The 6,223-nt window shown below is 31.0% G+C and overlaps 1 long non-coding RNA gene across 1 annotated transcript; it reads right to left on the bottom strand.

Annotated features, from left to right (window-relative positions):
- Positions 1–1,822: 1,822 nt before the first annotated feature.
- Positions 1,823–5,587, bottom strand: LOC143046795 (uncharacterized). Its single transcript, XR_012969283.1, has 3 exons — positions 5,480–5,587; positions 4,610–4,861; positions 1,823–1,908 (listed from the first exon to the last, which is right to left on the bottom strand). It is a non-coding gene; the product is annotated as an uncharacterized LOC143046795 (long non-coding RNA).
- Between the last annotated feature and the right edge of the window lie 636 nt (positions 5,588–6,223).

Here is a 6,223-nt window from a genome sequence, read left to right as displayed (position 1 = left end):
TTTGATATCAACGCAAATGTTCTAAAGTTATTGGTTGGATTTTGATTGTAATACAATGGGTTATTACATGTTCATAGAAATTGTGTCCTTAAAATGATAACAGTAACTGTTTTCAATAACAAAAACTGCATGCAAAGAGAAGTCACTGTAATTATTCTAAATCAGATACAACGTGTTTTATTTGGGTATGGTCATTCTATTATCTTCAAATTGTTATCAAAAGTACCCGGATTATAAAACCACTGTATAAAATTATATAAAATGCAGCTGATATTTTATAATAAATTAAAAAAAAACATGTCCTTCCAATATATATAATTAATTCTAACATGACGTCCTTCAAACGCTTTGAGTACACACCCGTGGTAAAAAATGAATATATTGCATTGGCTATTCCGATCGTACTCCCACGTCATATGTTTTTTTATGAATGAAGTACCCGACGTCATAGAATGATGACGTAATAATTTAAGCTTTTTACGGGAAAATACAAACTTCTGATACCAACATATCACAACAATGAAACGTAAACAAACGATGCTAAAATATGGTATAGCCTATTCTTTTATACATAGAAGACATATAAGTAAATTATCATTAAAATTCATCCAAATCTATCTAAATACGTTATTGTAAATAGTTTGATCATGTCACTTATTCTGTTTGCTCTGTTATTTTACGTCAATCTAAAAGTGCGTTAATTTATGGGAACGGCAAAAATTTGCCTCCACCTAGAGTGCTTCGATCCAAAAGAATTGCCGTATTTGTCCTATTAGAATCGACATAAAACATGGGGGCTTGAATATATCTAGATTTTACCACGGGTTGTCCCTTTATGCCGATATTTTACCCCTCGTTATCGCTCAGGGTAAAATATTTGTCATAAAGGGCCAACCCGTGGTAAAATCACGATTTATTCAAGCCCCCATGAATTATTTCTTAATTTTGATATAGTGTAAGACTTGATTATTTTAATTTCCAGCTCTGATGATAAATACGTGCTAACACAAACTATATGTGAAAAGAAATGTAATTCTTCCGCCGTTTTAATCAAAATTTGGGAAATTTCATTTTCTTAATAGGTAACAAATCAAACTAAAAACTCACCTCCACTATATCGTTTGGTATATTTTCATAATGGCTTTTCTTGAAACATTTTTTACCGACATTAAATGTATACGGACCTAATTTACCGTCCATGTCTTCCCTTTTACATATTGTACACATAGCTTTCATACATGGCGCTTTGTCCATGAAATAATATACGACATAGCCCAAGGAAAATTGATATTAATAATTTGAGCATGTTTATTATCTCCCGTTACTTTCTATGAGCGGTAGTTTACGACTCTCAATAGTTGGGCTTGCAATAAAACTAAGACATATTTTGTGCCAAACGTGCACATGGTACATATACGACGTAATTCAGAATGATATGCTCATATGTTTCAATATTGTTGTTAACATTATAATCGCCATGAGGTGATTTCATAAGGGATCGTAACAATATATTCTAAATTGAAAAAAAAGAACAAACTCTTAAATATAAATATATTTGTTGTCGTCTTAAAGCGTTTTTGTTCAATCCGGATTTCTGTATTGGTGAAATTAGTCTTAAAAATATGTTAGCTTGATATTCATGTTCTCTTACATGTATCCTTGGTTGATAATTATTACTGTGTATTGAAAAAGTTGTAAACATTTCAAAATGGTATGAAAAAGAATATTATGATTTACTGCAATGATTCCAAGTCCCCAAAAATTCAAGAGACCACTCTATCCCATTTCATAAATATAGTGACTTAGCAGATTGTAAATCCTTACCGGCTGTATGCTTTCTTCGTGTCCAATTTCCTGGCAGCCATTTGCAGAAGTCCTGTTCAAAATTGCATGCATAACTTTCTGGTTCTAATAAGTAAAGAAAATTCAACATCACATAAGAGAATAAATTGAATAATAAAATAGAATAACGGTGCGACAAATACTTCAACGTACAGACTTATGAATACTTGAATTGTCGAAAATATAACTAATAATTGGGATCCCGCTAACCTGTTTAACCTCGCTACATTCTGTATATATGTGCCTGTCCCAAGTCAGGAGCGTGTAATTCAGTGGTTGTCGTTTGTTGATGCGCTGCGCTACATTTTTTTTAAATTTTATGCATAAATTAGAACGTTAGTTTTCTCGTTTGAATTTTTGATATTTTTCATTTCGGGGCCTTCTATAACTGACTATGGATATGGGCTTTTCTCATTGTTAAAGGACGTATGGTGACCTATAATTGTTTATTTCTATGTCATATGTTGTCTTGTGGAGAGTTGTCTGATTGGCAATCATATCACATCTTCTTTTTTTTTATATTACACAATATAATATATATAAATCTTGGAATGTTAAATATTTCAACAGCTATTCTTTTTATCAATTATGAAGGCCTGATGATTTATAATAATTACTGATCTGTCACTAATACTCTGGTTTTTCTCTCGTCAGCATTTCACCAGCAAATGTTGCTGCAGTATTCAGTTTTATACATTATCAAGAATGTGCCTACGTTTTTTGTACATTTCTACCCGCTTACATCAGTTCTGTTCGCATGACTAAAAACTTAAAATGGTATACTTTCTTTGATTTCAGTATAACAAATGAAACTAAATCTATATACATTCAGTGCTGATTTTTTCCACTACTGTTTCGGTACTAATTTTGTCAGTAATGATTATAGTTAATTTGTGTTTTCAGATCGTTAATTCATCAATATTGAACGAAACTTGCAAACTAATCTTACCACTGTCTATGTAGTTAATGAAGTCACAACTTAGAAAGTCAGACTGCAGCAAACAGCATTCGAGTTACGGTCAAAGCTTGAAAATAGCCTTTTTTGTGTGCTAATTTTCGGCATGTTTAACCACTCGCTAGATATCCTGTTCATTTTGCTTTTGGTCTTATCATTGTCAATGTACTATCAAATACTGACTTTCATTGTTTTCCGTATCAAATTTTCCTTATTCAGGAAAATTAGAAACTGCGATTTAAACAAATTGGGTTGAAAATGACTAATCAACTCAAAGACAAATGAAAGATAATAAATGAAATTGCTAAATGTCTTTCAAGAAAAGTATTATAGCATTTGTTTTTCTTGTTTGGTAATAGCCGTTAAATGAACCATGTTTCCTTTAACTTGTACGCGTTCTTTCTACAATAATAGTAAGTTTCCAGATATGAAAAGACACATTACTAATAAATTAAAACAACAGTAACATACGGCTTAATGAATCGGGTTAACTGAAACAAGTCCAGGTCATAAACCAAAATCGTTGGAACACGTCAGTTATAAGAGAAAGACAACGGAACAAAAGAAACACTGAACTGCTACAAATAAAAAATGCAACAAGCATAGAAACGGACTATTAAATAACAGCTGCCATCAACAATACACGTTTTAGGTTTAGCAAACCAAAGACTAGAGGTACATATCTTCTCTCATTTGCAACAAATACGGTGTCAATTAAAAATTTCAATGACCACATACGTTTATCTAATGTATCTACAATTTGCATCTCTCATTATTTACACATCTTATTTTTCTCTGCCAAAACGCCTTTGTCTTTATCGATAGCTGTGTCGTGGTTTTATGTGTTCATACTACGCACAACAATCTCCAAAATAGTAAGTACCAAGATCTATTACAGTACAATTAGGAAATTGTAAGTGCCGTGGACATATTCGATTTGCGTCACTCCCCTTAAACAACTTCGCAATATCTGGTATAAACAAAACCGATACTTTCATATGTAACTGAAGAAGTTTTTGAACAGGCACATCTCAACGCCCCAGATTGGCACACATTGCAAACAAAATATCATCACTTGGTTAAATTTTTGTCAGTGTAGTAATTAAATCTCTTATGACCATTTATCTTAAAGAACAGTTTCTAAATTTAATATTCAGCGAATCAATAACTTTAAAAACTAATATCTTCATCTAATAGCTCTATACACAACATAACGGTAAAAATTGATTATTATAATATCCTGTTTTTATTAATATTAAATTCATTTAAATTGCAAGATAAGATTTATGTGTGTAGGAAATGTTTTAGTAAAGGTTTACAGTAGTAAGTGGTAATTACTATTAATTTACATTTATTGTCTAGTAGAAATGAATTACAAAATAACTGTATCGGGCAACATGTGAATAACGACATGTGGCACATGTGGAGGAGGACCTGCTTACCTTTTTGAAGCACATGTGATCACTCAAGTTTGTTTTAGTGAAACTTGTGTTGCTCAGTCTTTAAAATTTCTTGTTTGTTTTCTCTACAGTAACAAGTGCTTGTCATTTTTCGTTTATTGTCATGTTGTTACATGTATCAGTTTGTTCGTCAACATCGGTTTTGATATTATTTTAAAAGCATTTATCTATGATTATAATAATGATAAAACACTAATAAACAATATTAGTGGCAAATGTTGTCAAACAATAAGTCAATGCTTTAAAATCGAAATTTTCCGTCGAATATGTCTTTAACTTGCATTTAAAATTCCATGTCAACTTTAACAGGCAGGAAATATTAAGAATGATATAACTTGAAGACACATTTTACCTTTGCAGCCATAAAATAAATCGAAATTTCGCTTTCCTAACAAGCAAGTAGAGGTTAGGTTAAAATCTAGAAGACAGGACGTTGTATCATTACATCTACTGTATATCAATGCATGGTCATTGTCTTCTAAAACACAATTACTATTGTTGCATTTCCCGTCCTCCACATATACATTGTTAATTGATATAGTTGAAGTTGGCTTGCATTTAATGCTTTCAACAGGATTATCCTTCAGTCGAAATCTTTTATAATCTGTTTGAAAAAGTACTGTTAGTTTACAATTTGTATTATGAAAGACTTAAGCTAAGGGAACGACGAGTCTGTTTGAATCCTACATTTGAAGAAATAAATATTATAATCAGGAGGACAAAACTCGAATTGAGGGTGTTTGTCATCACTTTAATTCTTAAAGTTTTTTTAAAAGTGTTTTGCTATTTGCTTAAAAAATCTAAATAAATTGATGCTTACCTCGTACAAAATAATGATAGAATGAAAAAAACAATACGCACTCAAAGTTGATCGGTCCTTCGGTAATATAAAAAAAAAAATTAGTGTTTGGTACTTTTTTGTCTCTTAACTCTTTAAATGAATGCAATCAGATGGACTGTATAGTTTATTTTGAAGGTTTCCGTTGAATAATAAGACCAAACTTCAATCCCTTGAATTCACAAGGGCGATGAAACAAGATTGGTCAAACATAATAGCAAGCATATCAAACACCAATCTGTTCAATATTGGAACGAAACCTACATCGTTGCATGCACATTATTGATGTAAAAATTTTCAAGGAGCAGACCAAATATGAAAAATAAATTATGTATACTGTTGTAGAATAATAAAAACGTTGAATCCATACGGTGTTTGACTAACCTGCTTTTGTAACTATTATCACAGTACTTATTCCTAAATTAAAGATAAAACTCCACCACATGTTTAACCTACTTTCAGCGAATTTTACAACAAGGAAGATTTTAATGCAATGTGTTTAACCATAACTTCCATAAATGATCTTTTGTAATACAATAATTATTTGTTATCATATTTACAATCAACAGGAAGATATATTAACAAAACGATTTGTTTTGTATTTACATAGAACAGAAACAAATATGTAGCCATCAAGGTAACTTTTAAATAGTTTGTGATGAAAACTGTATACTGAATGATGTACTTTAAAAAAAAAATTAAACTAGTAATAAGTCAAAGTTGGTATATACATGTTATCAAAAAAAAATAAGAGTGATACAAAGCCAAGTTTTATCCAGGGTCCCGGTTCATCCTCACTGTCCAGATAACATTTATCAATCTGAAAACCTTACCAAAATGAGACAGATATACCAAGTTGACCGGCAAAACTCAAAGGTCGGAGAGAAATAAAAACAAAATCGCCATGCAAAAAAATAAACAAACAAAAACCTCAAAAAATAGGCTAACCCACAAACAAGTCCACAAACCTCCCAGTTTGAAATAAAATAATCGTATTGTGGTTTATTAAACAGAAACGATGTCAAAATTATAACTAGAAAAAAATGAATGCTTAAACAATTATTACTAAAAACCTCAATTATAACAGACTTTTGCAGACTTTTGTAAGTTATGCGAATATTTTAATTA

The sequence above is a fragment of the Mytilus galloprovincialis genome, chromosome 9, assembly GCF_965363235.1.
Source record: "Mytilus galloprovincialis chromosome 9, xbMytGall1.hap1.1, whole genome shotgun sequence".
Taxonomy (NCBI): Eukaryota; Metazoa; Mollusca; class Bivalvia; order Mytilida; family Mytilidae; genus Mytilus; species Mytilus galloprovincialis.
The sequence above is the reverse complement of the archived record's forward strand: the minus strand, read 5'-3'. Positions and strand labels throughout refer to the sequence as shown.